The sequence below is a fragment of the Zea mays genome, chromosome 5 (assembly GCF_902167145.1).
Source record: "Zea mays cultivar B73 chromosome 5, Zm-B73-REFERENCE-NAM-5.0, whole genome shotgun sequence".
Taxonomy (NCBI): Eukaryota; Viridiplantae; Streptophyta; class Magnoliopsida; order Poales; family Poaceae; genus Zea; species Zea mays.
The window spans coordinates 80,349,584-80,372,394 of NC_050100.1; positions in this window are offsets into that span (position 1 = coordinate 80,349,584).

A 22,811-nucleotide genomic window follows, 5' to 3' on the forward strand; every position below is an offset into this window, starting at 1 on the left:
TTCAGTAATCCACTCAAAGCTCAGGGGCTACACCCATTGGGTGCACCTCCAGTGCACCCAATGAATCGTCAACCCCAAAAGACAGAATGCTGATTTCTAAAGCATGAGATGAAAATAAAACAATGTTGATTCCTAAAGCATGAGATGAAGATAAAAATGATTTCTGAAAAGACTTGAGATGAAGACCTTCGAGTGGATTATTTTCAGTAATCCACTCGAAGCTCGGGGGCTACACCCATTGGGTGCACCTTTGGTGCACCCAATGAATCCTGAACTTTAGAGAGCAGAATGCTGATCTCCAAAGCATAAGCCCGAGATAGAGCACCGATTTCTGAGGAAAAAAGCGAAGACCGATGAATAATGGCAGAAGAAAACAACAGAAGATCGCTTTTACTGAGTCAATCAGAGTTTAGAAGCAATGGCTCGATAGGCCTATTTCCAAGGCATTCCTTATCGAAATCAAAAACTGCAAGTTGGACCTAGAATCTTTGGGCCGATTATTTCAAAATCAACTCAAAGATTGGGGGCTTGTGGGGGACAAATATCCCTCGGGTCCACTGGAAGGCTAAAAGACCTCGCAAAAGGCCTTGGGCCCAATATTTTGCAAGGTCATCCCTTCGTGGGCCTGGGGAGGGACGTCTGGTGAAGTGGATTGACGCAAGATTGGATCAACTCGAGCCCAGACGGCCCGATGAATTTGAGCAACGACCGCAGCAGTGACCCGACCTTCACATACAGTATCCTCATGCATCGAAACTGAATGGAGATAAGTCAGCGGAATTATAGGAAGATAGGCTCAGTCGGTTCACTATTACTTAGGCACACGTTGTTATCATATCCACATGTAACGCCCCACGGTCGAGTATATAAGGCCTAGGGGGCATCCCCTCAAAAGCAACTCACTACTTAGCCATCTACATAGCTCTCTAGCATCCCTGATACTAGAGAACTCCCTTGTAACCCACCACACAAAGTATCCACGCCAGGACGTAGGGTGTTACGCATCTCAAAGTGGACCGAACCTGTACAAGATTGTCTACTGTCTCTCGTGCATCCGGCACGAACCATCGAGCTACAGTCGGTAACACCGTCCTACTCCAAAATGCACCTCGAGGGGCAACCCCGGGTGCGCGGTCGGACCCAAAACACCGACAGCGGGCGTCGTGGCCGAGAAACCCGGCGACGTGCGCGAGTGCGCACTCGCTGGTCCACGGCGAGAGCGGGGAATGCAGAACTGACAAGGCACGCCCACGGCACATAGAGAGAAAAGGGGACGCACGGGGGCAACGGCTCGGCACTGGCAAACCGGGCCCGCGAGACACAGAGAGAGAGAGAGAACGGGCGAAGGAAACTGGCGCCGACAGGTCGGACCCACTGGGCAGCGAGCGAGAGAGGGAGGGCGCGCACGAGGGAGAACCGCCGCTGACAGGCAGGATCCGCCTGTCAGGCGGCGCGGGCGCGCGGCCTGCCTGGGCTTAGTGGGCCAACTGGGCTGCTTTCTCCTTTTCTTTTTCTCTGGATTTTCTAATTCCTTTTCTATTTATTTTTCTATAGAGTTTTCAAATCCAAATTCAAACTAGGTTTCAAATTCAAATAAATTCAAACTTGTGCAACACTTCAAAGAATATTTTAAGCTCAGCATGATGCAACATGTCATGACTCATAAGGTTTTGACAAAAATAAATAGTTAACCTCCACTAGTTTAAGCTATTTCTAATCAAAAAGGAAAAAAGAGAAAGAATCTAGAGAGAGAGAAACCTAGAGCGAGAAAAGGAAGAGTAACAGATGATTTTGGGTGATAGTTGGAAAGAAATTTTATACCCCCAAAATCAGGGTGTTACAGACCTACCCCCCTTAAAGGAATCTCGCCCTCGAGATTCAGGGCTGGCTAGAAAAGAGCTCAGGGTACTTGGCTTTCAATTCATCCTCTCTTTCCAAGGTTGCTTCTTCTTTTGAGTGGTGACCCCATTTGACTTTGCACATCCTGATGTTACTCCTCCGAGTGATCCGATCTGCTGTCTCTAGAATTTGAATTGGCTTCTCAATGTACGTCAGATCTTCTTGAACTTCAAGATCCTCTATTGGCAACTACTCTTCTGGCACTCTCAAGCATTTCTTCAACTGTGACACATGGAACACATCGTGCACAGCGGACAGATTCTCTGGTAAGCTGAGTTGATAAGCCACTTCTCCACGTCTAGCTTGAATCTGATACGGTCCAATATAACGAGGTGCTAGCTTGCCTTTGACTCCAAACCTCTTGGTTCCTCAGATGGGTGACACTTTTAAATAGACATAATCTCCCACTTCAAAACTGAGTTCCCTTCTTCGGGTGTCAGCATAGCTTCGCTATCTGGACTGCGCTGCCTTTAAATTTTCTCGGACCATTCTAATGTTCTCTTCGGCTTCAAGCAAAATATCTGGACTGAACACATGTCTTTCACCAGGTTGATCCCAATGCAAAGGAGTTATGCAATTCCTCCCATAGAGCGCTTCAAATGGTGACATCTTCAGACTGGCCTGGTAGCTGTTGTTGTAAGAGAATTCTGCATATGGTAATCTCTTGTCCCAACCTATCTTGTCTTGCAAAGCACACGCCCTCAACATATCCTGCAGAATCTAATTGGTTCTCTCTGTTTGACCATCTGTCTACGGGTGGTGAGCTGAGCTGAACTTCAAGTGTGTGCCCAAAGCTTCATGCAACTGCTGCCAAAAATGAGAGGTGAATTAGGTGCCTCTATCTGATACTATCTTCTTCGGAACGCCATGCAAGCACACAATCCGAGCCATGTATTGTTCGGCTAACACCGCACTGTTGTAGGTGGTCTTGACTGGTATGAAATGGGCCGCCTTTGTCAAACGGTCCACTACTACCCAGATAGAGTCATAACCAGTACGAGTGTGGGGCAAACCGACTATAAAGTCCATTCCAATCTCATCTCATTCCACTGAGGAATCTGCAATGGTTGCAACAAACCTGCAGGTCTCTGATGTTCTACTTTAATCCTCTGACAACTGTCACATACAGCCACATACTCTGCTATTTCTCTTTTCATACCGTACCACCAGAATCTTTTCTTTAGGTCTTGGTACATCTTCTCACTACCAAGGTGTATAGAGTATGCTGTCTCATGGGCTTCCTTGAGAATCAGTTCCCGAATCGATTTGATGTCGGTAACACACAGTCTATCCTTGAACCGTACCACTCCTTCTACATCTTCGTGGAAATCCTTGCCTTTTCCATTTATGATCAGCTGTCGGATCTCATTGATCTTCTCATCATCCTTCTGACCTCTCCTGATGTCTTGCTCTAGAGTGGGTTCCAACTCGATTGCCACTCCTTGGGTGTTGTTCAGAAATCCGGGACTCAATCTATCGAACTCCTTCGCTAGCTCATACGACATCGGGTGAGCGGCCAACATATTGACTTGACTCTTTCTACTAAGAGCATCTGCAACCACATTTGCTTTGCCTGGGTGATAATGAATCTCCAGCTCATAATCTTTGATCAACTCTAACCATCTTCGCTGTCTCATGTTTAGCTCTGACTGAGTGAATATATATTTGAGACCCTTGTGGTCCGTGTAGATACCACACTTCTGCCCATAAAGATAATGCCTCCAGGTCTTCAATGCATGAACCACGGCTGCTAATTCCAGATCATGAGTAGGATAATTTTTCTCATGAATCTTCAACTGTCAGGACGAGTATGCCAATACTCTCCCTTCCTGCATCAACACACATCCCAGTCCGGTATACGAAGCATCATAATACACTGAGAATGGCTTGTGAACATCTGGCAGAATCAGTACTGGTGCCGTTGTCAACTTCTCTTTCAATGTCTTAAAGGACTTCTGGCATGCTGGGGTCCACTTGAACTCAACCTTCTTTGCCAACAATGTTGTCATTGGTCTGGCAAGCTTGGAGAAACCTTCAATGAAACGCCGATAATAACCAGCCATTCCGATGAAACTCTTGATTCCTCGGACATCTTTTGGTGCTTTCCAGTCCAAGATAGTTGTTACCTTCTTCGGATCTACAACCAATCCTTCTCAGTTTATAATATGACCCAAGAATAGGACTTCACTGATCCTGAACTCGCACTTGCTAAGCTTGGCATACAGCTGACAATCCCGTAGCCTCTGAAGTACTTTCCTCAAATGCTCCTCATGCTCTTGCTCATTCTGGGAATATATAAGAATATCATCAATGAATACCACCATGAACTTGTCGAGGTAGTCCATGAACACATTGTTCATCAGGTACATGAAGTAAACTAGCGCATTAGTCAAACCGAATGACATAATCGTGAACTCATATAGTCCATACTTGGTGATGAATGTTGTCTTCGATATGTCTGAAGGTCAGATTCTGAGCTGATGGTAGCCTGACCTCATATCTATCTTTGAGAACACACTGACTCCTCTCAACTGATCGAATAAATCTTCAATTCTGGGCAGGGGGTACTTATTCTTGATAGTAACCTCATTCAAAGCTCGATAATCGATGCACATCCTCTTCGTGCCATCCTTCTTCTCCACAAATAGCACTGGGGCTGCCCAAGGCGAGGTACTCGGTCTGATATAACCTTTCTCCGACAACTCATCAATCTACTTCTTGAGTTCACCAATTCTGGTCCGGACACTCGATAGTCTCTCTTGGAAATAGGGGCGGTGCATGGTATAAGCTCTATGGCAAATTCAACCTTCCTTTCAGGTGGCTTACCTAGTAACTCCTCGGGAAACACATCTGGGAATTCTGACACTACATTGACAGCCTCTGATGGTTTAATCTCCTCGATATGAGCGGTGACTTGGTGACAACTCCCTTTCCTTGGTCCTGACAAGACCAACTCTACTAACACTTCTTCTCCTGATAGGGATACTAACTTCACCGTTCTCTTATCACAACTAAGACTGGCTTGATACTTGGTTAGCCAATTCATCCCTAGGATGACATATATAGTTGTATCCTAGTTACTCATAACTATCAAATCGGCGGGGAACTCTATCCCTTTTATTTGAACCTTTGCACTAGGGAAAAATCTATCAGTTTGGGTCCTTCCACCAACTGAACTAACTCTCATAGGTGGATACATGGGTGCTACTAGTATATTATGTGATTCTACCCATGATGCAGTCACAAAAGAATGTGTGGCTCCAGTATCAAATAAGACATTTGCAGAATGGTACTCGACTGAAAACGTACCTAGTGCCACTCCTGGAGTCTCCTGGACTGTGTCGGCCTCCAAGTGGCTCACCTTTCCATACTGGGCACGAGGTTGCCCACGGTTGTTGCCTCCTGGCTGCATTGCATTCTGCCTGACTGGGGCATTGGGAGCTGGCTGCTGCTGAGCTGCTTTCTTTGGGCAATGATTCGCCCAATGGCCGTGTTCACCACAGTGGAAACATGCACGACTTCCTCCTTGAGCTGGCGCTGCTTGATTGCTCTGGTTGGTTGCTGGGGTAGGAAGACGGGCTGCCTAGTTGCTCTGACGCTGGTATTGATTTCCTCCTTGTTGGTTGTTCTGATGGTACTGCTGTTGATGAGGAAACTGCCTCTAGTACTGCTGTGGCTGGTTCTGACGCTGATGCTGGTGCTGGTGACTTGCTTGAATGGCTGAGGTGGGTTTCCTGAGTAGCAAGGACGGCTGCTACTCCCAACCTGAGGTCCACCAATCTTACGTTTCCTGTCCTCCATCTCTCGACGCTTCCTTTCAGTCATGATTGCTCTGTCGATCAGATGGTGGAAGGTAGGGAAGGTGTGGTTCATCAGCTGATAGTGGAGGGGATCGACCAATCCTCTCAAGAAGCGGTACTGTCTCTTGGCATCCGTGTTGACATCCTCTGGGGCATAACACGACAGCTGCAGAAACTTGTCCCTGTACTCACTGATGGATAGGGGACCTTGTTTCAGGGCGAGAAACTCCTCCTTCCTCACTATCATCAGTCCCTCGGGCACATGGTAGCGACGGAAGTTATCTCTGAACTCCTCCCAAGTGATGGCTTCAGGGTTGGCATGGGTGGCGAGGTAGGACTCCCACCAAGACTGTGCTGCTCCCCTCAGCTGTCGGGGACCATACAACACCTTCTCACGATTGTTGCACTGGGCAGTGTGCAACTCACGCTCCATGGTACACAGCCAATCTTCAGCGTCCATGGGATCAGCAGAGTGGGCAAAGACTGGGGGATGGACCCTCATGAACTCTGCCCGCTTGTCTCTGGGCACTTGAGGCATCTGGACTTGCACTGGAGGCTGAGGCGGTGGTGGCTGCTGCTGCACCTGCTGCATGGCTGCTAAGGTCTGACCAATTGCCTGGACCGCTTGGATCTGCATCAAAAACATCTACTCAATGGTCATTGGTGGTAGCGGTGGCAACTGCTGCTGCAGGGCTGCTTCCTCTTGGGGTGCCTGTTGTTCAGGCTGAGAACGCCTCGCACCTATGCGCCTGTTCTCAGACATATGTAGAAATCACACACATATATCAAATCTAACTCTGCAGTCTTTCAGCATAAGAAAAGATGTATAGAAGATCTTCATAGAATTGAACAATTGACCATCTTCATTGACAGCTTCTCAGATAAAGAGGAAAGTGGAAATAAATGGATTACCCAACTAAATAACTGACTTTTATTAATAACTACACGAAGTTGCAGGGGATACCCATAGCTTGGTGACAATCATTACAAAGATCCAACTTCAGTACATGTCCATCATAACAAGCATCCAACATAAAATAAGCAAACTAACTCTAACTAGACTGACTAGACTGAGACACTGAACTAAGCATTATTACAGACTCCGACTCTGTCGATCTAGGGATCCAAATCTATCCAGGTCCTGCAGTTTGGGGTACCATAGTCGAAGCGACCACGGAGTGGTGAACGGTAAGGGTGCTGAATCCCGACAGGGGCGGGAGAACCACCATCTAGATAGTGGCGTGCTGCGCGCTCAACACGCAATTCCGCAACCTCCGCCCGAACCTTGCCCAACTCATCAAGGGCGTGGTCCAACTCTATGTTGAGCACGGCAGCCAAGTCGACCATGTTGTTCAACCTGGGATTGCCCTCACCAATTGGCGAGGCAATCACACCTCCAGCACTCCTGGTCGAATGGCGAGGGTAGTACTTCAAGTCAAGGCCATTAGCTACCCCGCTGAACAACGAGCAATACTGAGAAAGTGCCCGTCGTGCTGCATCTTGCATGGTTGCCTCGGCAGTATCCCTCTCAGTAATAGAATAGTGCTCTGAGAAGGCTTCTGCACCCTGGAGATCATCGTCCGAACGACGCACCAAGCAAGTAGCCTCCCACTGGTCCGGGTATAGCCCGCGACGATGCTGGTAGACTACACAACGGTACTCGATAGACCATGTGTGTCGGTCGAAGGCCCGATGCAGCAGGGTATCGAGAGCGTCGTGGAAGTGACACTCACAAGCGGCATCACGAGTGATGGGTCTAGCGATCCATCCCTCCGGCTCTGGCTCCTCCGAAAGCTCCGTGCCGTGGCTCGAACTGCCACTGGCATCATCGTCGTCTCCGTCTCCGTCAAGGTCTCCTCCAGCAGCTGGGATGCCCTAAGGTGGTGCAGGGGGCATCTCTGGCTGAGGTGCAGGGGAAGGCGGCCTCTCGGACTCCACCTCCTACTGAGGTGAGGGGGAAGAGTCCTGCTGCTCCTGCTCCTGGAGTCGGTGCTCTTGCTCCTCATGCATGCGACGATGCAGTCTCTCCAGCTGACTGGACTGACCTGGCACCGTGCGACGCAGGGGATGCTCCGCCAGGCGAGAAGGCAAAAAGTGGATCACAGACTTACGTGCAGTGCACCTGATACGAACCATCTACAGAAGACATCATAATCACAAGAGTAAGAGTAGAACTATGAGACCAGAAAGTAAACAGAAAGGAAAGTGAGACGAAACTTTTGAGATAAGTAAATAACATAGAGTTGGTCAAGATGACCAACTTTTGAAAGAACTCTAAGGTCAAGGTAAGAGTAGGGGTCTATAGTCCTTAGGACGACCATTCTAGTCTAGGTTAGCGGTCCTACAGTCAGCAAGGCTTTGATACCACTTATGTCACACCCGGTTTTGGAAGGCAAACCGAATACGAACCATGTACGTGCCAGGATCAGAAACTCACGTACACAGCGATTACATAATTGGACATCATCACACAATGCTTGAAGTAAATAGCGGAAAGGTACTTTATTACATCAAGATGTCCAAGACATCCACAAAGTCTAATACATAACCATTGTTCAACATAATTATCAAAGTGCGGAAATACGAAACATAGATGCTAAGCCTACACAGGCAGCTGACTGGGGGTTTGCCACTAGGAAAGAACTAGAACTCGTTATATTCCTAGAACTCCTCGAAGTCATCCATGTTACCAGCATCACCTCCTGAGCATTGGGTACACTGGGACAACCTGGGGTGGGGGTGGCGTGTAAAGCAAGGGTGAGTACACATCAATGTACTCAGCAAATGTCCCGTTTTGGCTAAAGTGGACTAGCTGTATATGGGGTTGAGGTTAAGCAGTTGCTTTTAGTTGGTCAAGTATTTATTACTATTAGTAGAGCCAAGTTTTAGTAATAAACCCAGTTATTACCCAGAAGTACCTCCTCAAACAAGGAAAATACCAGAGATCAGATTTTATAACATCATTATTAATCATCATCATAAAAGTATCCAAAGTTTTTCTAATCAAAGTGGATCCCAAGGCTGCTCTTAACCATGAGCTTGGCTGATATACAAGTTTTTAACACTCTGTAGAGGTTGTACACTTTACCCACAAGTCGTGATCCCTTTCCAGCCTGGGTTGTACAGACCCGATCTTCACTACCAAGGTGAATGGCCAGGAATACACTACGTAGCCTTTACAAAGACTCCCCTGGTGCATAGCTGCTCGTTAGGTTTCGCTAGTCGTACAAATGCAGTACACCTCCCCAAGGTGGGTGACTAACAAAACCAAATCGAAAGAACCTCTGCACCCCAACCTTGGCAGAGCGAGCACTATGCCCCGGCCCCCATTGACGGGCCTTCGGCAAAGCCAACTACACCCCCAGGTTCATCTAATTAATCAGCTAAGGGCATCTCATTCCACCCTCATGGTTGTACTGTTATCCCGGGTGGTCACTCCACGAACAGGTCCTTACGGAGAGGTACTCAGGAAAAGGCCTGAGCCCCCTAAGGTATCACAAGATCATTCACATAATCAGGATAACAGTATCGTATCATAAATGTTCACATCATGTTCATTGATTAAGTTAAGGCAGTAGCAACATGCTAACCATGATAACCCAAAAGGTAAACAAGGATAAGTGAATACAGACTAGTCAATCCTTAGGTTTCATAAAGTAATGCGGGACAGTGAATCAAAAAGTATGTAGGACATAATGGGTCAGAGGACACTTGCCTTCACTAGGTTGTTGCTCAGGGAGGTCTCCAACAATACACTCAGGAACCTCGGACTGCTCGTTGTCTAAATAAAGCGAGCATGCATTCAATACATTTGGAAAGTACAAATGAACACCACACCAAACATGTATAAACATTGGAAAACCTCTTAAAAAGACATAATACTACATAAGGGATAATGAATTCAAAGTATAACATAAACTATGGCATACATTAACTTTATTTGAAAATAGATTATTATTTCCTTAAGTGTTATTTACAAGTACATAACCATAGATCAATTTATTTTATTGTGACCTATAATTTAAAATAGAAATGAACTCATGCAATACCTATCATTAATCTCACAAGTTTAAACATGATTAAATCTCTAAGGTTCTCCTTTTATTAAATAAATAAAACTACATCTATACTAGTTCATAATCAATCATAAAAATTAGAATGTGCAGACCATAAGTGAAACCATTTTATTTAAACAAAGAATAATTCTATGAGCATTTTGCAATTTGAGTCACTAAATTTGGAGTTCATATGCAAAAGTTATTAAATAAACAAGTTTGGGAATTCAAAATATGAAATTAGGGCTAATTTTGTGAATATTTAAAAGTCTAGGGCTAAATCTGCAAGATTACAGGGGTCTGCGCGCGAAAACCAGGGACGGTGGGTTGATTTCCAATAAACCAAGGGTCTCTTTAAGAAAACTACCGCGCGAAGGGGTATCGGGTGAATCTAACCGCTAGATCAGAAACCGACGGTCGAGATTAGATCTGCGGCCGAGGGCGCGCGCGCGAGCGGGCGAGCGCTGACAGGCGGGCCAGGGAGTGTCAGCGACAGGGGGAAGACCGCGCTGACCGAGCGGGCCCAGCGCCAGAGGGGAAACGGACGGCTACAGGGGTCCGAGGGGGTCTGAGTCGTTCGATCAAGATCGGACAGGGGAAATCAGACCGGGAAGGATAAGCGGCTGCGGGGGGCACTGACAGGTGGGACAGGGCGTCAGGCACGCATGCGCAAAGCGGTACCCGCGGTCCGAGCCATTCGATCTGAATTGGACGGAGGGGATCAGACCGGGGAAACAGACGGCTGCGGGCGGCGCCGCTCCTCTCCACGGCAGTGAAATCACTGGAGTTGAGGCTGGCGCAAGCTAGGGTGGCTCCGGGGTCATCGGAGTTGGGTAGAGGGGAAGAGGGTGCCACGGCGAACTCAATGGAGGGGAAGAGGCCATGAATCCACGGGCAAAGAGGGGAGAACGGCGGTGAGAGAGTCTCGGGCGGGCCGGAATAACTCCGGTGAGCGATTCCGGCCACGGGGACGGGACTTAAGGCGCGCTAAGGCCTAGGCTGGCTTCAGCAGAGACAGGGGTGGCCCAGGGACCTACTCCGATGAACTAGACTAGGCTAAATCGGTCGGCCACCGCGCGAGCACGACGGACCGCCGCGACCGAGCACCGGCGAAGGTGAAATTGGCCTAGCACAGGGCGCAATAGAGGAAATTGGGCACGGGGACGGGTGTCTTACCTCGGGGCGGAGCTCGGGGAGGCTTGGAGCGGTCTCCGGCGAGCTGGATGGCCAGGAATGCGGGTGCGGGTCTCCGGCGGCGGCTGGCAGCGTGGGCATAGCGCGAGAGAGGGTGAAGTCGAGCGAAGTGAGGCGAGGGGTGTGCACGAGGCACTAGCGGGGATCTAAAAAGGGGAGCTGGGCGTGTGGGCGGGCGTCGTGGCCGAGAAACCCGGCGACGTGCACGAGTGCGCACTCGCCGGTCCACGGCGAGAGTGGGGAAGGCGAAACTGACAAGGCAGGCCCAAGGCGCAAAGAGAGAAAAGGGGACGCGCGGGGGCAACGGCTCGGCATTGGCGAACCGGGCCCGCGAGACAGAGAGAGAGAGCGAACAGGCGAAGGAATATGGCGCCGACAGGTTGACCCCACTGGGCAGTGAGCGAGAGAGGGACGGCGCGCATGAGGGAGAACCGCTGCTGACAGGCGGGATCCGCATGTCAAGCGACGCGGGCGCGCGGCCTGGCTGGGCTTAGTGGGCCAACTGGGCTGCTTTCTCCTTTTCTTTTTCTCTGGATTTTCTAATTCCTTTTCTATTTCTTTTTCTATAGGGTTTTCAAATCCAAATTCAAACTAGGTTTCAAATTCAAATAAATTCAAACTTGTGCAACACTTCAAAGAATATTTTAAGCTCAGCATGATGCAACATGTCATGACTCATAAGGTTTTGACAAAAATAAATAGTTAACCTCCACTAGTTTAAGCTATTTCTAATCAAAAAGGAAAAAAGAGAAAGAATCTAGAGAGAAAGAAACCTAGAGTGAGAAAAGGAAGAGTAACACATGATTTTGGGTGATAGTTGGAAAGAAATTTTATACCCCCAAAATCTGGGTGTTACAAGATCAAGACTAGCGGCCCAGATCTAAAAATGAATGGGATACCCTACATCCCTTCACCACCATCTGATCTAAATCTGACGGTCCACGCGCATCCTCAACCTCCGGCACGGCGGTAGCGCCACCCGCGCCCAGATCCGCGGTCGCGCGCGACCGGAGTGCGCCATGCCGGAGGGGCACACCCATGGCGCCGTGGTGCCAGCATCCCCGGAGTACAAACGCCACACATAAATTACTGATGCCATCTACAGCCAAGAAGGGGTACTCACCGGTTGTTGTGACGAAGCGCACTCCACAGTGATGCTGATCCGCGACGGAGCCGACTGGTGACCCACGCCACGTGCACCCGCACACCAATGAATGTCAGGACGATCCTAGTCCCACAGCGTGACAGTTGGAGCCCACGACGACGCACCAGTTCACCGAGTTCTTCCCCCCCTTTCGCCCTCTCCCTCACTGTCGGTGGCAATGGCGAGAGAGGTAATAAAGGAGCTGGTGGTGGTTTTGAGTGCAACAGAGAGAACATCGCACTGCATAAATACTCAAAGACCCGACCAAATAGTCTAGCGGGTCGTGCGCACGGGTCGGCGAACTAACCCCAATCAACGCGGAGGAGCTCACGGTGCGCAGGGCATTTTCGGTTCCGAGCTACCCGGAAGAGCTGACCAATGGGCCCCGGTTGTCTGCGACGTTGGATTGAGCGTGTGGATAAGGAGGCTGGGCGCGGTTGCGGTGGACTGACTGGCAAGGTGGGCCCACATAGCGGCGAGATGAGTTCACGCGGCTAGGGTTTGGCGCAGAAGAAGCGCGGGTGAATTACCTGGGCCGCACGGCGGGGAAAAGATATAGGCCGAGGGAATTGGGTGGGCCGCCACTGAGGAGATCCGGCCTAGGCGCCAGCTTATTCTTTTCTATTTTCGTTTCATGTTTTTCTGATTTCTATTTTAAATTCAATTCAAACTCTAGTTTGAATTCCAAACTTTTAATTTTTTATATACACAAATAAAACACATGTATTAAAGCAAAAATATATTTTTGTGTATTTAACCCCTACTCTTACTTATTTTCAAATTCAAGTTTAAATTCATAACCATTGTTAACTTCAAATATACATCAGCAACTCCAACATGTAAGTAATTATATAACTTTATTTATTATTATCATTATTATTTTTGAATGATTTTATAGAGCATAATATAAAAGAATAATTAGTTCACCTAATTTTCAACTTTTCAAAGTTACAGTTTGATTTTGAATATCACATTTCAAATGCAGAAGACAAAATCCCAGCACGATGCAATATATACTTATTATTATTATTATATTTTTATATTAATTATAGTATTACAAATGTGTTGTACACACACAAAGAACTTTTAATTTTGAAGAGATACATGGTTTGTCCAATTAAAATCTTATTCAAAATTTAATGTTTTATGCTTATTTCTTTTGTATGGTTGTTGTGGAGAGATAATGTACTTTGAATCTTAGGGAGAATACTTTTGAATATCTGATTTAATGGAACTATTAACTTATATGAGGATTCCTTTATTTAAATCTCTTATTTTAAACCGTAATTATTTAGACATTAAGATAAACTCTGCTAAATCCCAAAACCGAGATTTGAGGTGTTACAAGTTCACATAAACATATAAAGAAAATGATTTGGGGACTTCTACACGGTTGGAGCAAAACAGATTTGACGTAGTCTGTGGCACACGGGACACTGTCCGGTGCCCTGGCTGAGCACCTCGCAAACTGGCCGCTCTCGAGTTTTCTCAGCGCGAGTCCACTAAAATTCATCGGACTGTCTGGTGTGCCACTGGACTGTCCGGTGACACAACGGAGCAACGATCAACTTCGCCCAACGGTCGACTACACGAATGCACGCGCAGTCTACAGTACTAGAAGTCAGATGATAGTCTGCGACGACAGGTCGCCCCGGACTGTCTGGTGTGCCACCGGACTATCCGGTGCCACAAGAAGACAGAAGACTTCAACGGTCAACAGCTCCAAACCCCAACGATCGGCTGACGTGGCACTCACCGGACAGTGAACAGTGCAGTGTCTGGTGAAACACCGGACTGTCCGGTGTGCCAATCGACAACAACGACTCGAATAGTGGTTGGGGCTATAAATATCCCCAACCACCACCATTCAATCTAACCAAGCATTCCAACTTCCTCATTAAATACTAGAGCAAAAGAATAGACTCCAAGACACAATCAAAGCAACAAATCCTCTCCAAGCTTCAAAATCAAGTTAAGTGATCAAAAGTGCTTAGTGACTTGAGAGAGGGTGATTTGTGTTTCTTTTGTTGCTCTTGTTGCTTGGTTGCTTTCTTCTTCTCACTCCAATCTTTCCAAGTGTTTTGTAAAGCAAGCGAGAGATACCTAATTGTGTGGTGATCCTTGCGGGGTCTTAGTGACCCGTGTGATTAAGAAGAAGCACTCGACCGGTCTAACTGACCGATTGAGAGACGAAAAGGGTTAGAATAGACCCGGCCTTTGTGGCCTCCTCAACGGGGAGTAGTTTCCTTGGAACCGAACCTCAAGAAACAAATCATTGTGTTCACTAGTGTTGATCTTCACTCGATTTGTTTCTTCCCTTTCCTCTCTCTCTAAAAGTTCTCTTGCTCACATCGTTTTGAGTTTGCTCCCAAAGTTATCCACATTGATTAACCAATTCATAGCAATAAGAACTATCCTTCACACTCCGAATTCAATATTATTTATTTCTAACCCTAACCCCAGGTGAAGTGCGTGTTCAAAGTTTATAATTTTCGGTTTCGCCTATTCACCCCCCTCTAGGCGACTTTCATGACTTTTCTTTTATGCAAAATTATAATACTAATATTTTAATATTATGATGTCATCAAGCATAGGGGTGTCACTAGAGCATCCCACCTATTAATAGTAGTAGCACGTGCAGCATACTTAAATAGCCACCTAGCTACACACCTATTTTCTGAGGCTTCATGTCTTAGGTCTATCCTTATCGTCCTAATAGTCTAACCAACAATTCATTTCTAAGAAAATTTTATTTTTGAAAATGTTGGTAATCATGTCTTATTGACTTCTCAGAAGCGGTAATTCGCTCTGATACCATCTGTGGTAGAACCGTCCAAATTATTCCAGCTTAAGTGCCCAAGTACCGCCTTAGAGGCAACATCACACTTAAATTGTCCGATAAAACCACTTACACTAGATCGAACACCACTTGCTCACTCGAAGGTGAGACAAAGAGAAATACTATAATGCATAGTACCAAAAAATTAAGTGTATCAATAGTTATTACATCATCGGAGTTTAAAAGTAGTAAACCATTGTTTTTTTGTAGCGGAATTAAACTAACAAAGAAAACTGGGGAGTATGGCAAAGCCTGGCCAACTACTCCTCCTGGTCCTCACCCAAAGATGTAGCATCATTCCAAACAACTATCCAACCCCAGTGGCAGGGTGGAAGGCCAAGTCAACCCATCAACCATGTCTTGCAGGAAACCTAAAAAGTTTGGTGCCACTAGCAAGGTTGAGTATACTAATACTTAGGTAGACTTAATCGGTGTGAGGAGTCTACTCCTCTACCTCTAGACCATGAAGTTGTTTGGCTAAGGGGTTTGGTTTGCCAAAAGCACTAGCTGAGTCTAAGTCAAGCTTTAGCTTTTCAAGTTCTAAAATATTCCTTAAACTAGGTTGGCATCCTTCTAATCACACATGGTAACAAGAAATTATAGCAAACAACACTTTATATCTTGTCACCTCCTTTGTGTCTTGTGTTATATCTTGTTTTTGCGGCACTCTTGTGAAAACAAAAGAGAATATAAAAAGGCAAGTGCAAAAAAATCCGCACAAAACAAAGAAGAGAAAAAGAGTGCGCATAAACAGAAACACAATTGATTTGTGCACCTCTGTGATTGTTTTTTCATTCCAACGTGTTCCCTTATTGTTCCTAAATCTTTGTCACCTCCTTTGTGTAGTACCATAAAAATCATCAAATAAAAGTAATAAATTTATTTCATGCAAGACATTTTAAGCTCATGCCTTGTTTTATAAAGTATAGATCACACATTTTTGAAAAGAATACCTTTTTATTATAACCCTTGCGTGTAATGTTTTTGAAAAGCGAGCGCTCTTTTCGTTAGGCTTTCTTTTAGCTTTACGTATGGTGAATGTTGTATGTTATTGAGTGGTGTTCGTTCTTCTTGTTTGTTTGTGTGATGTTCAGTGGTTGATCTAGTAGTTGAGAATCAAGATATATTCCGTGGAAGAACCTCGAGTTTTCAATAAGCAAGGCAAGTGGACTTCTCCCTCTGCATACTCTGTTTGATCCCAAACAATACATTTAATAAAGTTTATTCTTTTGGATATATATGCATAATTTGACGGGTTACCTATTTAGATAACCTTTCCAACCTTATTCCTTGATCAAACCTGGGAATTACACTTACCTTCGTAGCTATGCTATTGCTGCAACTTAACTTTATGCAGTCACTCCCGCTTATGATATTAATGTTCCAAAATGGTAAGTTTACTTTATTGTTGTTAACCCGATGGTTAAACAAGATTATTGCATATTAATTGAAATATGGAGTGACCACCCGGGAAAACAGTGCAACCACGAGTGCTATCATGGCTCTGGCTTTGGTAATTAGCTTTATATACTTAGTGCCTGGCAACCTTACCTGAAATATGGGCAAGAGGGGGAGCGGTAGGTGTTGGCAGCCCACGTTAACATGGGGACGTATTCTTGGCTAAGGTACCTCACCTAGGGGGGCACCACCATCGTCTTTAGAAACCTTAGCGGGTTGCTTCGTATTAAGTTTATTTTGTGAAAGCTTCATAGTGGATCCCTAGCCACTCACCTCGGAAGTGTTTACGGGTTTTGGCCGACCCAGGCTAGAGGGGATACACGGCTTGTGGGTAAAGTTGTACCACCTCTGTAGAGTGTAAAACTGATATATCAGTCGTGCTCATGGTTATGAGCAGCATGGACTCCTCCCATGATAATTGAACTTAAAGATGGAAATAAATCGAGATACGATGATCTGCCATTGGTTTGCTTAAGTGGTTTCAATTAAGTGTTGTTGATATATTCTTATACCTTTGTTTAATGGGAATACTTGGGATTCACACTTATTAGTAAGACGGGTGTTGTTAATAAAATGTGGACCAACTAAAATGCTTACTGCTCAACCTTAGCCTCACCTTGTTACCTTGCATTAGTTTTTCCCCCACTTGCTGAGTCCCAACCATAAGTGAGCTCACCCTTGCTTAATTTTGATCAGAAGTTTGCAGATGAAGTTATGATGCTGAGCTCCATGGATGCTAGTCTAGTGAAACCCTCGGTCATCTTCCTGTGGATGGATGTCCATGTTTCGCTGTACTTTGATGAATAAAGGTTAAGACATTATGTCTGCTCGAAGTGTAATATGTTAATATAATCTTTATTTACGCTTTTATGCATTGTTCTTTTAATATATTACACTTGTGACGTCAACATATGTGTGGAAATAGATCTTGGCACACATATGCTATGCACCCGGCTCTGCCCCTCAGAAAAGGGTGTGACACTTTGTGTCTTCCTTCAACTGTGCTAATACATTCTCTAGGCCAGCAGCTAGGACGAGCACTTTGAACTCTTATTCAACATTGCTATCTGTTACTGACTTGTGTGTCACATATATATATTTAGTGAGCCTTCCCAAAGCTCCACCTTTCTCTTGAGCAAAACATGTACTCCTTTGCAATCACACCCATGCTCTAAGTGTTGTCACATCGGCCACCATTTGTCACCTGCAGTGTTGGTAAGAACCTTGTAAGAGCAGGGTAAGACGCTTCATAACTTGTGTTCCACCACCACCTCTGAGAGTAGTTGTAGAGTTTATACTATTTGTTTGTTGCTTTTGTTTATGTTTTGTACTAACAATGATAGGACCAGAGACCCAAATGGATATGGATAAGGGCCCTAAGTCTACTGATGGTGAGTGTGTCTTCCATCTAGATTTGAAGGAGATGATGCACACATTGACTAAAGCTTTTGAGAGCCACACCATTGATGCGAATTCGTCTCTCTCGGGTATGATATATCCATCCTTCTCTACTTTTGATGAAAATATTGCAAATGAGTATAATGAATGGGAACTATAAATGGATAAGATTTTTGCATGACGTCGTATATGTGATAGGTGAAAATTTAAAATTGTGGCTAGTACTTTAACGAATGATGTGTTAGTTTAGTGGAATAATTTGCATTACTATGAGAAACCACAAACTTGGACTGATGTGAAAGCACTTATGAGAGAAAAAATTGTTTCTATGGATGATACTAAAAATAATTTGAGTAATTCTGTTGATGTCATGCCTTCCGATAAATCTGAGTTGCCTTTGTTACAAGAGGATTGTCTTGTTGTTCCTTGTGATAAAGAAGAGTTGAGTGATGATTCTTATATTACTTAGATGCCAAAACTTGAGAACAAACTTGATATTATTGCTTCCAACCCTATTAGTTGTGCTGAAATTAGAATTTTCAATCCCATAACTAGTGTGCATGATAAGCTAAAATTGTTGTCTTCTTTAAATACTTTGGGTTATATTGAATTTGATGTTTTATGTAATCTAAGTAATTTAGAGGAGAAACTTTATTTTAGTGCTGATTTGCCATGGTTATCTAAACATACATATCATGTTAATGGAAGATATTTTTGGAAAGGAGAATATATGGTACATCGAGTATATATTAGTTCAAATATGAAACCTCCTTTTGTCTTGAAACAATATGATTCATTAGAGGGTTGTATAAAAACTAACCATATCACGTCTAGTTCCACTTGTCCTTCTTTGTATGTTTTGCAACAATAGGGTCAACTTCAAGAAGGGAAGCAAGGTTGGACGACATCAAGCACTACAACAACACCTTATGCAAGCACCAACGACTTTGAATCGAGGACGACTCAAAACCAAGAAGGGGAGAATGATGAGTACATGGGTGCCAACTATATGGTCAAAACCCAATTAATGATAGAGTCTCAAGCTCAAGGCGTGTCGAAGTCAAGTTTATTCGTGGATCTGGTTCAGACTGTAGGAGTAGGTCTCATGAAACAGACGCCTAGGCCACACACGGACTCCATTTTTGATGTTCTAGATATTGTTGGGTACTTGATCTCAACTCGTGAAGTTATTGAAAATCATGGAAACACAAGTTAGGAGTGAAGACCTTCGTCCTAGGATTAACCCGTTAATACGAAGGACAAAGGTCTTCGGACAAGAATGTATGACGAAGATAATATGTAATGGAATACGACACTTGAAATGATACATGAGAACTTACCTCCATTGCCTTAGCATCCATATTATGTCTCCCATTACACTTGATAGATTTACAAACATACCTTCGGCTCCTAAATAGAGGGAGGCACGAAGGTTCTTCGAAGGCTAAGCGACATGAAGCTATGACCTTATGCAAAGGTGCTTTATGTAGAGCACTGTTCATCTATTTATAGGGGAGATGAACCACCTTAGTATAGATTTACAAAAATGCCCACCAGTTTTTACATAAGCTATTTACAAATGACATTAGGACAGAAATGTATTTTCCTCGTTCTCAGCTCAGGTTTCAACCTTCGTTGTTCGGTAGCTCCCCCTCTGAATTGTGTCCGATGCTGAAACCTTCGGGCACTGTCTATGTTACTCGCGCATAGACAAAGCGTCTTTGTACACTTCTTTAGCTGAAGGTAAGCTTCATCTGCCAGTGGGAATATTCTTGAAATACACGTGTTTAAGCCGAAGCAACATGTTAGATAAGTCATCGTTTCTTTGTTAACAAGTGATCTTCGGCATAAGAGGCCCCCAACATATATAGTTGGAAAGTTAAGGAGATAACCTTTCTAAACCATCTAGTCCAGCGTCAAAATACTCTCAGAGCTTATCACAATCATCATAACCAGATGACGTCCAGAATCTGGCAGAAATCAGTGGCACCTGTTTTTGGTTCTAAAGGCCTTGTACAACCTATGGTCGCTCGGCCACCCCCTTGGCCACCGCCTGAGTCGAGGATGACTCCAATTCAAGTGAGGGGGGTCATGAGGACATCACTCCCATAGAAACAATGTATGGACAAACAACACAAGCACGTGCACGACAGCTAAATCTCCAGGTTCGTTCTTACCTAGTCAATTGTGTTTCAGAACGCTTCGTTACATGGATGTTTTGGTGATTAGTAACCTTGGGGAGGACCAGCAAGGACTTGGGAAAGGCCAAGATGTCAACAATTAGAAACTAGGACATTCACAACAAGAGAAATCCAAATCTGATTCAACTTCGTCTCCACCTTGGACTCTTAGACCAGTCTGCACTAAACCGGACTCCCAGGATGTATCCGAACTCCAATTAGGTTGGGATTTATATGGATGGAAACCTAAGGAGATAAGATTTCCAACCCAACTAGAACCACCTTAAAAATCATCCGGAGGCAATGGAAATCATCGAAACAAGTTAGCGTTCAAATTTTGTTTTGGTGTTGTAACACCGTCTATTGGGCTGTTGGGTCGTGTATCATGTTGTAGCCCATTAGGGATTTCTCTAGGGGTTCTGCACGCCTCTAACCTCTATTTTATCAGTAGTCGCCGCCACATTAGGTTTTGGGTTTTTCTTAGATCATATTTGTCATTGAACGATATCACCATTCATCGGTTTATGAGACCCCACCTCGTGATCAATACAATTTTGATTGTGTTCTTCACATTCGTGCTTGTGTTCTTGATTGCACTTGCAGGGATAAGTCTTCATGGCGAGGTCACTCGTGTGTCATGAGTGATAACCAACGGAGCAGTGGTGTAGTGAGTGTGAGGATCCATTCGCTCGGAGCCTTGGATCATCAATATCGAGATCTCCACCCAATCAAGTTATCATACCTCACGGAAGATCGGGCCTTGCCCTCTATCAGCCCCCATTGAACTCCTAGTGGTGTTTGGCCTTCTGCTTACGGTGGTCGAAGATCGTCCCAACGCGTCTTCCCCTAACGCGTGACTGGTTGTGATGTCGTGAAGCTCCTTCGTTGTTTGCGGGCTCTTTCGCCCTAGCTTATGCACCTGGGTCTCGCTAGTGGTCCTTGAGATGAAAGCGCTGATAATGTCGGCGTTAGCAAGGTTAGTCATCTTGTTGCACTATCGTGAGAAGCGTCGGATGTAGTCTCTTAAGGTCTCGTCCGATTTCTGACGACAGTTCTTAAGGTCCCATGGGTTGCCCGGGCGTACGTATGTGCCCTGGAGATTCCTGACGAAGATTTTCTTGAGGTCAGCCCAATTTCAGAGACACCTGGGCCTCAGGTTCTCGAGCCATGCTCGTACCGAGTCCATAAAGTACATGGGCGGGTTCCAGATTATGAAGTCATCGCAATCCGCCCTTCCTACCTAACATGCCAGCAGGTAGTATCCTAGCCATAGGATGGGGTTTGATTCCCCAAAGTACTTCGCGATGTTGGCGGGGGCCCTGTATCATTATAGTACTAGCGCTTGGAGGATGTGGCGGCTAAAGGCCCGAGGCCCCGATGGTGGGGGCTCAGACTTCGGTCCTCAATGGGGTTGAAGCGGACTCTGCGGAGCCGGTTGTACCTATGGTCGTTGTCCTATCCCTTCTGCACTCCCTCACTGTTCCCTAGGTCAGGCACGCTCTGCACGCTCCCACTTGACCTTGGGTATCGATGGGGTGGGGCTCGTTCCATGTCTTCCTCGGGCTCGGACAACTGTCCCAATAAGGTGTCATTTCCTGCTGGCGTGGACGCGGTACACTGGTCAGTCCCTGGCTCCCGATGCCGAGACATGGAACTTTTGGCATGCTGCTACACGGCGAGGTCGAGGAGGACTCACATTTCTTGGTGGGTTCTTCATTCGCTCAGAGTTTCTGCCTCGGGGAGTTTGTCCAGGAGCGTTGCGGCGGCTGCAACATTCTGGCTCGCCTAGGAGAATCGTGGTGGGCCGGCCCCACCGTAGGTCAGGCAGTGGTAGGCGCTAGTTGTCATGGCGTGTGTTTACCAAGCGCACCGACGTAACTGCCCCATTCGCCATCGTGGCAATCCTCGTCCCCCAATTGTGGGCCTCGGCTACCCCGAGAGGGGCTTTGCCCTGGCGGTGGTTTTTGGGAAGGCAGGTCGAGTCGAGGTGGGGCGGATGCCATGACATACATCATGGCATTGGTGGGGTCCCCCAACGAGTTGGCCATGAGGCATTCTTGGGCTATGTTGTGGTCGGTCCCGCTTGATGGGGAACTAAGTATGCATGTCGACCCCGATAGGAGGAGGTTGTGGAACGAGTCCCGGATGGGGTCTAGCATTCCCACAATCTCGGTGAAAGTGGGTTGTAGTACATGTCGTCGCCCGTCACCACCTCGTGGGGAACCGAGTCGGAGGCTGTCGAGGCCTCCGGCAATGTCGAGCAAGTAGCTCGTTGGGGGAACCAGGGCTCCGGGGTCCTGGCCATTGTTCTCCTATCGTTGATGACGAAGTCGAGACTCCCAAAACGAATGGTCGTTCCGAGGGTCCAAACAACACCACTGTTGTTGTTGGCCATCTGGAGCCTGGAAAGTTCGTCAAGAACACAAAGGCCTCTACCTAGTGTGCCAACTATCAATGATTTGAATCTTTGCTCCGACAAGTAAATTTCTATGTGCACATTCTGGGCTCCGTACGGTGTGCTCGGTGGGCACAAAGTTTATACTGGTTCGGGCAGAATGTCCCTACATCCAGTCTTCGGTGGCTCGTGCTACCGGCGCCTCTATTACTCGATGCTCGTAGTAGGGGTTACAAGCGGGTTACAAGCGGACGAGAGAGGGATAAAAGGCTCCAAAGTCTCTTATGAAGGAGTGGTCCTAAAGACTATGGAACTGGGGCCCTACGCTAAGCCTTGTCTCCAGCCTCTAGGTTTTTAGGTATCTCCGGACGTATGTGATTGCCTCCTATCGAGTGTCTTCTGTCTTGGGTCTTCATTGGTTCATCTTGGTCCATCTAGGTCTAGCCAAC